Source organism: Amphiprion ocellaris, chromosome 2 (genome assembly GCF_022539595.1).
Source record: "Amphiprion ocellaris isolate individual 3 ecotype Okinawa chromosome 2, ASM2253959v1, whole genome shotgun sequence".
Classification (NCBI taxonomy): Eukaryota; Metazoa; Chordata; class Actinopteri; family Pomacentridae; genus Amphiprion; species Amphiprion ocellaris.
In genome coordinates this window covers 26,675,441-26,686,494 of record NC_072767.1, presented here as the reverse complement: position 1 = coordinate 26,686,494, position 11,054 = coordinate 26,675,441, and the positions used below count along the sequence as shown (strand labels likewise).

The following is an 11,054-nucleotide window of genomic DNA, read 5'->3' as shown; positions in this document are numbered from 1 at the left end:
GTCCCTTCACAACAACAGTATTTGCTGATTAAAACTTTCTCTTAATCACTCTGTTGTTTCTTTTACATCATTGCCACTATATGGTCATGGAGTTATTGTTAATTCACTGCCCGTTTCTGTCAAATTTGGTTAAATGTGGTTGAAGTTAATTTATTCAACTTAACTGATCTCTCTGGGTGAGAACAACATTGATTTTCAGACAATCTGAGCACCTTTGAGTAAACTATGAATTCATTTTGATAATCAGAAAATGAATCATTGAGTCAACTTCTTATTTACTGGATTAAAAATATGCCAGCATTTATATATAAAACAGAAGCAGAAACATTGCATTTAAATGCAAAAAAAACGAAATAACGTGTGTCTACGAAAAGGCTTAAGATGTTACAGTACAGTTCAATATCCAGCCGTTAGATCCAGCCAGGAGATGCTGTGGATGTGGAGCTGTGGCTGTTCATACCTCCACCACTAGAGGGAAGTGTTGGCTCTGAAAGGCCACAGAAGCAGTGAGGAAGCAGTGGGGGACCAGCTTGTTCTCCGACAGCACTGTGGGCCCTCCAGCAGGTAAGAGTGTGCATGCATGAGTGCAAATCATAAAACATCACCGAAAAACACCCGCTTAATATCACCCAGTCAGAGCACAAACACTAGATCAACTGCAATTACTGAAATTGCTGCCACCTGCTGAGCCTGAGAGCTGAATGATTAATTTTTCCTTGTTGACGTTTCAGCTTAGAAAAAAAAAGAGTTTGTTGATTTGGGAGTTGCTAAAATGGTTGGACTCGCATTGCGTATGAGAGAGAAGGTGTTTGTAAATATGTTGTTCTATTGCTGTGTGGGTGATGGTAAACAACACCTTCAAACTGTCAGCCCCAACTTTACCTCCATTAGCTCCTGCAGCAAACATTAGCCGGACTCTGCTCTCAGCTTGTTATTGTATTTGTTTGCCTGTTTAAAAATTCTTTCAGCTATTTACTAATACTGTTGCTTACACACTGCTTTGACTGTGAAAGTGTAATTTTCCTTTGACTCTTGTTTGCACTCTGTACCTGCGATTGTTGGGATGTATGTGTGCACTGTGAGCGCACCCTGAAGGCTGTGCACCTTTTCCTGTCCAATTCTCAGATGTGGCCCATCAAAGTGTGTTTCTTCTCCCCCTTGGGTGAAGCAGCTACAGTGGACTACACCCTTCAGAAGTCAGGAGGTTGTGTTTACTCCAGGGATTACATTACCACACCAGAGGCCCACCAGACAGACAGACAGACAGACAGACACGCTGCATCATCAACCCAAAGGTAAAGCCTCTCCTGCTGCTGGATGCAATGGAGGGTCCAGGACAGGCTCAGGAACTCCATGGTGTGTCCCTCTTGTGTGTTGACTCAGATGGGATGAGTAAACAGCACCAGGGTGAAGGCATGTGGGCGCTCCATTCTTATGGAACCACGGCCCAGTGGATTAGGCTAATGTTGGCCCGTGAGGAGGGGGTGTTGCAGCGCGGCCTTCCCTGACAGGAGGTGATGGATTAGGGCTTTGTCAGGCCCCATGTCAGCCTGAGGGACCCAGTGATGAAGGAAGGAGGGAGGCAGAGGGGGAGATCAGGGACCTGGGGCAGCCCAATCCCAGGATCAGCAACATGTTGACAAGGGATTATCCTGATTGGTGTGTTGCTTCTGGAGTTGAGGTCTCATAGAGAAATGTGGCAAGTGTACAGGTACTGAACATGAGGTGAAGTTTCCAGATTCCTTTAAAGCAACACAGATGGTTCTGTGAGAGAAGAAAGAGTACTAAATGTTCAGTAATGTACCATAAAGACCACAAATATGCAGGTTTCCATGTCAACCAATGATTTTTTTTCACTTTTGAGATATGAAATTCAGTAAAATGTGAAATTTTAGTGGCGCAGCACTGAGAACTGCTGATTTAACAACACCCATAAATTCCCACGCATGAGCAGAGATCGAGTTACTGTAAGAGCTGGCGATAGCATGTCGATGGCACGATATCTCAGCCACATTTGCCTCCTTCGTCGAAATGTGAAAACCAGATTGTTTCCTTTTACGGGTTCCCTTTGAAATCCGGCACACTTGACCCTCCCTCAGCCACGATTTTACTGCATGCTCTGGTTTATTTCTGGAAACCTCCTACACTCCTCAGCTTGTTTAAGACGCCTGCCCGAGTGTGCCTTTTGTTTGTTTTGCCAGTTGTGACAAACAGTAAAGTAAAGTGATTAAGCATGTGCGCGAGGCCTTGTACACCCCAGCAGAAACCACAAGGAGCATTTGGAGGGAGCTTTGTCAGTCCACAGTTGTTGGCACCGTTGAGTTGAGGGGAATAAATTACCAACACTTGGCACTATCAACCGCTGGCTCCGTCTCCACATCTGGGCTTTGTCTGATGTTATTAAATGTGAAAAATGAGTTCTGCTCATGATGTTATGGTAAATGCTACAGAATGACATTATTTGCTACAAGAGCTCTCTATCATCTAGATTAGGAACATAAAATGATACTCCGAGGAGGTCAGATTTTAGTCATGTAACTCTGCAGTGTGTTGCCACTAAGGCATGCTTTCAGGAGATGGATTTGTGCTGAGATTACAGCATGTTCATCTGATTAGTTTTACATATTCACATGATGAGGGAGGGAGGGAGGGAGGGAGGCAGGAGGGGGAGCGGAGGGCGAGAGTGAGACGTGACTGTGAGAGATAGTGACTGACATGTGGCATGGAGGCACTGATCCGTCTCTTGACGAACATGTCGCCTCACCACGCTTCATGTGTCAGGGCCTGGCACTCTCGCTGTGTCAAGCGTGGGTGGCCTCCTGACACGCGTTTGAATGTGTATGTCACGTCCGTCTGGGGTGAAACCACTCCCGCACACACATCCACGTAATGACACTGACACCGTGCCATCAGGCCCGCCACCAAGCCCAGACGGAGTCCCTGGCAAACATAACCTTTATCTCGTCCCTCTGATTTCTCTCAACCTCTCACCCTTCCCGTTGCCTGCTCTTGCTCTCCGAGTCTATCACTCACCAAGTTGAGTTCAGCCGCAGCCATTAACTAGCAATTTGGGCCTGAATGATTATATTTAATGTAATTATGACCATGAGCAGCAGAGAAAGCGCCTTGGGAGTGGGCCCAGCTCTTGGACTCGGTTCATCTGAAAATGAACCCTGCGCTGTAAATTGTAAGTACCTTTCCGAATGTCAGCGAGGAGAGTGCCAGCCAGTCCTACACGGGCGTCACTCATGGACCCCACTCTGTAATTGCTTGCTAGCCGGAGCGGCTGTGTAATTTTTGACGTGGCTCTGTGGCGGTGGCGGTGCTGACAGAAAAAAAAAAGGGACTGGAGATTTAATGCCTGGTCTCAACTTTCTCCCAAGCTTCTGAGTCTCTCTCTTTCTGCTCTATTGGTGAACCTTTTCTTATTTCTGGCTTCAATTATTTTTTTTTAGGTGAGGGGATACAGTTAAACTGCCCAGGTCGCTGGAAGAAGAGGCTGTCTGGCATGGATTAAAAGCGACTCTCGTGTTCGGTGCAGAGCTTGGATGCAGGCCTGGCAGGTACTCAGCGCACAAGCTGTTGTTTTGCTGCAAAAAAGCACTACTAATACCCCATTAATTCAGTGGGAAATTTGGAAGCAGCGTCATTCATATTCACTGAAGAAGGCCATGTGTCTTCACAGAACAGATGTCGGTCCATTTGCTGACACGCTACATATTCATTCTGGTGTATTCCTGCAGGTGTGTTTGTAGGCGGTGATCTCCCCGTGATGCTCCCACTCAGCAGAAAGGAGGATGGGGGGCGGGTAAGGTGGAGGGAGTCTTTAGTGACAATAGCCCCCCCTCCGGTTGCCCTGCGTGGGTGTGGGTGGGAGGTGGCATTTAAAGGCCATTCAAGCCTCTGGCAAGACCCCCACCCCGAAGACGCCCCCACATTCTGGGGATGACTACCTGCCCAGGAGCTCCCTCTCTGCCCATCTGTCCCTCCTCAGAGTCCCTCCTCTCCCCTCCTTCACCACAGTGCTGCTCCCACACACAAACATTCAAGCCAATGGGCGACTGCCGACTCAGCTCTGCATCAGGCTGACAGTGCAAACGGAGCCATGCGGGGGGTGAAGACTGTGTGAGTGTGTGTGTCCGTCTCCAGGAGGGCTGCTGTTGTTATTTGTTGGAGAATGAGTCGGTGTGTGTGTTTGTGGGAGTCGCTCGGTGGGCGATTGAACAGTCATTACAGTTGATGGATGTGTGTGTGTGTGGGTGTTTGTGCGCGTGGCGGGATGCATGTGTGGGAGGAGGTGGGCGTGCGTGTGGGTTTGTATGTAGGAGGAAATAAGTGGGCGGCTGTGGGTTGCTTTGCTGCATGGGTGGGTGGTGTAGTAATATAGATATTTCCCTGATATACAAATTTATATGTATATGCATAAAAACACTGCTGCTAATAATGTTTCATTTATTCATTATAAATTTTAAAAGTGAATCTGTTAGTCTCAAATGTCTAAAGATTGTTATAAATACAGACAAAAGATCTGTTTACCTGGTTGTTCTGGAGCTTCTATTCAGTTCTGTTGTATAACTCCCATTTGGCAAAATGTTGCTATATGGAAAACCTGCAAGTGAAGGTCATCTCTACTTTGTATTAGTGCCAATTTTTTATTTGATTGGGATAAATATGTAGCTCTGGGATATTTTTGACCGAGATGAACCTCTCATGAAATGTAGATGCCAGCGTGTGGGTGTGTTTTCTCAACAACATGCCCTCGTTTCTTACATTATTCCCATAAACGCGGCTGTAGGAACGGGCACAATGTGACCTTCATTCTAGTCCCAGTGTGCGCAGCCCATTAGTCCAATTTGCTCAGCTGTCAAACTCCAAATTCACACTCTCATCCATTCTGAGAGCAGCAGGTTAAAAGAAGAAAGGCATTCTGCATTCCTCTCACCCTCTTGGTTTTAAACCTCACCGTCTTTGTACAGAAACTTGCTGAATAAACCTCCCTCTCTGTCCAGCAGTGAGAAACCAAACCTCATCCCCCTCCGTCGGTGGAAGGATGACTGTAGATGAGTTAGCTAAACACTTTCTGGCAAGCGGGCACGCCGCCGGCTGCACACACGAGGCCTGCAGGCGTGGGAAAGACCTGACTCTGATAATAAGCAGCATTTGGCCCTTCTAACCTCTGCAGGCTTTGGCTCGGGCTGGTTGTCTCTTTCCTCCTCACTTGTTTTCTCTCTCTTTCTCTGTGTGAGTGGAGGGCTCACAGGAGAAGAGGTCAGCCAGGGAGAGGCCCACAGCTGTGGCTGCGAGGTCCCGGCGTGTTTATTTGGGCAAGCCCAACCATAATAAGCTCCAGCCAGGCATTGCTCCTGAGGACTGGGGCCACCACCGCTGCGGCGCTTTTCATCCTAACAATGGGGAAAGTGCTCTGACCGAGGAGGGAGCCGCACGGCAGAGTTTACCGTACAACAGCTGCCTCATCTGCGGGGGAGGAAGTGTACTGCAGATGTGGACAGGATGGATGTTCAAGTTCCCACACCTACTGCTGTCATACAGTTGTTCATCCGACTCAGTGAATGAGTCCCTTTGTTTAGCATGAGAGTGTTTGCCTGCCGAGTAGAGGCTAACGCCACGAGGGGAAGATCTAGAATGAGAACAGTGTTTAATAATCACCTTGAGAATTACTTTGAATAAGTGTGTATACTGTCAATTAATAGAGTTGTCTACAGTGTTAAAATTATGAAATAACTAAACTGATTCAAATATATCATCCTCTTGGAGGGGCTGCACAGTGGATCGGTGGTTAGCACTGTCACCTTGCAGCTAGAGGATCCCCGGTTCACGTCCCAGCTCGGACCTGGGATCTTTCTGCATGGAGTTTGCATGTTCTCCCTGTGCATGCGTGGGTTTTCTCCAGGTTCTCCGGCTTCCTCCCACAGTCCAAAGATATGCTGAAGTTAATTGGTGATTCTAAATTGTCCGTAGGTGTGAATGTGAGTCTGACTGTTTGTCTGTATATGTAACCCTGTGATAGACTGGTGACCTGTCCAGGTGTCCCCTGACTTCACCCTAAGTCAGCTGGGATAGACTCCAGCCCCCTGTGACCCTAATGAGGATTAAGTGGTGTATAGAGGCTTGATGGATAGATAGATCGTCTTGTAGATGTTTATCTCATCTCAGCTCATCTCATTTTCTAAAATGTTGTAGGAGCTACATGTGTTGGCATTACTGTCTTGGTTAGTGTAAATTTTTGTGTCAGTGCCGTGAATGTTTGTCTACTCTGCAATAAGAATGGCTGATTCACTCGTGATTAATGTAGAATAGTTGGATTTATGTTTAGAATCAAAAGTTTATTGTCTAAGAACAGAGGATAAAGGGTTCCAAGCAAAACAAAGTAACAATCTGTTCCTGCTCAGTCTAATTAGAGGTGTTACTCCTCAGTGCATTAATAGTTGGTTTAATAAAAGCAAACTTTGGACCATGAAATGTGTGAAGTCCCAACAATGTCTTTGATGCTCTGCTATCAGTGAGATGATCTGCACTGAGACAGCAGCCCTTTTTTATGCAGAATAACAACATCCCTGTGCTGCTTTACTCATCACACTGTCATGCACTGACCCCCCTGTTTAAAGGGTCACTCAGCCCTACGTTGGGGGTGCACAGGTGTGTTCCAGGTTTCGTAAGGCTGTATGACTGACAGCTGAGTCCAGTCTTTGCCCCCTCCAGCTGCCAATCAATCTCTTTCTGCCATGGCCGTCGCTTCCTTTTGACTGCAGCTTAGCTCATCTGTTATGGGTTGTTAAGGTGACAGATGATTAGCTGTCTGGCTTATCTCATTTGCCCCACCCACTCCGACCGTACTGTTAAAGTCACCATCTAGGTGTTTGTGTATCGTTTGCCACATGCTATGCTTACCCATGCCTGAGGCCTCACCTTAACACAAATCCTCCTTTTGGCCTCTTCAAACCTTTTCTCACTCCATCCTTCCTTCATCAACTACACCCTCCCTTCTCCATCCTACACAGCCCCTGTCGGTCAGTCAGCACTCTGTAAAACCTCCGAATGTGTGTTCCTGTGGAGGCCCCTCTTGGCTCTAACTGTGGGGGAACTGCATGGGGCCACAAAGAAGGACACGTGTCAGCAGAGTCAACAGACGAAGCAGGTGCTGTGACCGAGGCTCGAGGTGGGACAGCTGTCAATCAGACCTCCAAACATAGTCCACATCACATATGGCTACTGGATCAGGGCCTGATTTATTGAGAGTCAAACTTGTGGCTGGAGTCAATACCACTGACCTTAAACTGCCCATAACTTCATGGACAAATTTGCAAAATTATAATTCTATGCAATTGTTTCCTGGCAGTGCTAGTTTAAATAAATAATGAGAGTCTTGCAGCACAGTATCAATATCAGTGACTCAGGAACTTGCTCTTGTTGTTGGCCTTGTTAGAATACATTTTTCACTCAGAAATTGTCAAAAGGTTAAATTTTTAATCTGAATTTCTTCATTTACAAAGCTGCATTTGTGGCTGTAACAAGCAACAGATGCCAGCATACAGTATTTGCCACATCTGGCAGCTCTCATCGGCCCCAGTTTGTGCTACCTGCAGGATCAGGCCTGCAGGGAGCTTCAATTCTTAAGCATTACCCCCCACCTCAACTCAAATTAAAATGCAAAAATGCAGACTTCCCTATGAGATTCCTCTACATAATTTGCCGTCCTCCCCCGCCTCTAACCCCGACTCCCCTAAAGCATCACTCTAAGGTTTGACAGCAAGTGGGTGACTTCTGACAGGTCGCATTGATCTTCTGGCTGGGAAAGAAGTTGGCCTGACAATAGAGAACATGTGTCCGTTTTAGGACAAGCCTTAACTTGTCTGACCCCCTCATTTGGGATGCGTCCACAGAGAAGCCATCCCTCGGATAAAGAAAACTATTTCATCTGTTCAGACAAGAACTTGGTTTCTAGTGAATATTCTCGGTCTGACTTGTTTGAAGTGATTGCATTTTGTTTTCATCTTAATACTGAATAGAAACATTCGTCTTTGATTCAGCAATCTGGAGCGTTGCACACTTTGTGTTATTTGGTCGGTCGTCTTGGTGGGTTAGATTCGGGGCTTTTTCGGGTTTCCTTTAAAGCAGCAGCAGATTGAAATGTGTTATTGTCTGTGTGTGATTAGGTAGTTTTGTTCCATTGCTGTTTCTACCATGAGGACATTAAATAAGAGCCAGCCCACGTCTGAAATGTCTTTGATAGATGATATGAATAGCTGAATTCTTTTTATGCAGCTTTGAAACGGCTCATTCTGGTCGCATTAATAACAGGGATCATAATGGGGACACGGCTAAGCAGGAAGATGGTTTAGTTTACATTTGGCTGTGGCTGCAGCAAGGATTGTAGCACTACTACACATTATATTGATTGTTGGAAAACCACAGTTTTATACTATTATGAGCACTTAGAGCAGAGCTGTGCGTGCCTGAGACACAATTGGATTCAGCACAGGGTGGATTTAGCTCTATCTGTCCTAGGCCTGCATGTATATGTCTGTATATGTGTGAGAAAGACGTGAAGAATTGATTCCCATTGATGAAACTGAAGTGGAGGATCTGGCAGGTAGAGCATGTTTGTGTCTGACAGCCACAGCACTATTTAGATGTGTGCTTATGGGTAATTTTTAAAGAACAGTCTGCCTACACTGTTTGGCAGTATTTACGAAAATACATACGTTCATTGTATCCGTTTGTGTTTAGCCCAGTTCTCCAGCTCCTCTTGGTGGATCCCATTGCAGAAGGGATGTATCAGATCAGACACTTGAACCGCCTCCGCTGATTCCTTTTGACACGAAGGCACAGCGCGTAGTAGTAACACGATGTAGTTAAGCCCAGATGTCAGAGTTCCTGACTGTGTCTTTGAGGTCGACTGCAGTTATCCTGCACCAGATCCTTCCATTGTTTCAGTCTCTATATGAAGCTCCCAACTTTTAAAGATTGGAACGTAAAATGATCCATAAAACTAAAACAACAGTCTGGTACTAAACCTCAAACTTAGTCGAACTTTTTGACCCAGAATGCATCAAAATAACTACATATGACTGGTTTGTTTTCCTGGATTTGCCTAAACTGCAGAGAAAAAGTTCAAATCTGCATCTCTTCATTACTGTGGGAAATGAAAAGCTGATTCCTTCACCAGACATTGATTAAATCCCTCAAAACTCTTTGTTTCAAAGTTACGTATTTTGAACTTTTTCCCTTGAAAATATTTCCATCCTGCCTTAAAGTGGCTTAGATGTAACTCCACTCCATTTGCTTCTTGAGAATGTGCCGATATATGAAGTCTTCGCCTCTTTCTCCAGTCACCCCTCCCAACTTGCTGCAGCTTGAGCACACCAGCTCACCTAGAACTCAACGCTGTAAAACTACTCTTCGCTATATTATGGCAAGTTGTAATATATGAGTAATTCAGCCAGACTTCTTTTAACTGGGATTTAATTCTGATGAAGAATAACCCACCCTGTAAACAAACATGATCAATTTCCTTAAGTTTGCTACATAAGAAATCCTGGAAGTTCGAATCTGTGTTTTTGACATTGTGATCTGTACATTGCAGTTTCAAGGTGGAAATGCTCAGCTATGGTGCTGGCTGCTTGTTTTGGGCACTGTGTGTTTTCCAGAGGAGAAAAAACTTCATATGGACATGTTAACAAGGTAAAAAAAAAAAACAAAAAAACCCCACAAATTTTCATTGGAGTAAGTCTAAATTTTTCTATATTGCCTTTTTTCTTGGCCTTGGAGCATGAAGAATGAAAAGAAATATGGTAGAATTAGCCACTTATCCAGTCAGCAACTCTTGATGTCATTTGCGTCCATGTGTTATGTGTCCTAAACATGTGGCTCTCACTCAGGTTGCTCAGAGAGTAGAATTTACATGGCCTAGGTAAACTCCTCTGGATATTTTAAGCTGGACTGCTGGGTAGAAACACTGTGTTGTCTCTGTTTCTGACAGGAGCCTTTTTCCATTGATTACTTCTCAGTTTTAACGTGCTCATGAAAGCGGTTAAATAGCTCAGATCTATTCATCCGTGTTGACGTCTGTGAAGTACTTGCTAAAATAGTCACTCACTGCTGCAGGATGAAAGGTGGTAAAGTGATGCATGACGCTCACTGGCAGACTGTTTGTGCCAAGAAACTCATCGTGAATGTGACACCTATTCAAAAGAACAGCCCTTTTCTCCAAATTATGCTTTGTCATATCTAACATTTGCATGAGTTATGATTGATATCACAACATGTGCTGGGAGCAGAAGTGCAACTTACAAGAGGCCAGAGGAGTACGGAAAAACAAACAAAGCTAGGAAGCAGTTGTAATGTTGAGCCTTCCAAATACTAATCTCACTGTTTGAGTTGCTGAAACAGCTGAAAACTGGACATTTTTTTTTTTACAAAATAAAAGCAGCTTTATTATTTTGAGACCAAACATCTGCTCTCTGTTTTTCCTGCTAGTTAGTGTAAAACATGATCAGAGGGTCAGCTGAGTCTTGAAACGTAAAGATTCCAGAGAGATTATAAAGTCCAACCCTCTCACATAATGTAGAGACACAGAGTTAGTTATAGAGTGAGGGTAAGATGAAAAGCACTCAGAGGGCGCAGTACTCCGCCAAGCCTGCTCAGTCGTATCATTTCTGACGGATGAAATCAATTAGTCCTGATAAGTCTGCAGCATTCGATTTATCGTAGGATTGCAATCGTGATCGTCAGCAGGCAGCTGACGTAGTGTTCACTTGTAGTCATAGTTACAGTCACGCTGTGCCGCTATTTCGCAATGATGCAGAAATCTTTAACAAATCCGTGGATCCAGACTATAAGCTGCATCACTGCCAAAATCTAATCAGTTTGTCCTTGTGTCATTTCTGACCATCCCTGATAATTTCTTCAAAATCCGTTAGTCCATTTTTGAGTAATGTTGCAGACAAACCGACAGACGGACTCCGATCGTCATTTAACTCCGCCGAGGCTCCACCTCCCTGGCGGAGTAATAACACAATGAGAGCGATCTGTGC

At 45.1% G+C, this 11,054-nt stretch overlaps 1 long non-coding RNA gene across 1 annotated transcript; it reads left to right on the top strand.

Annotated features, from left to right (window-relative positions):
• The first annotated feature begins 449 nt into the window (after positions 1-449).
• Positions 450-4,500, top strand: LOC111577729 (uncharacterized). The gene is made up of 4 exons (XR_002746943.2): positions 450-564; positions 1,126-1,295; positions 3,456-3,563; positions 3,744-4,500. It is a non-coding gene; the product is annotated as an uncharacterized LOC111577729 (long non-coding RNA).
• Positions 4,501-11,054: the final 6,554 nt, after the last annotated feature.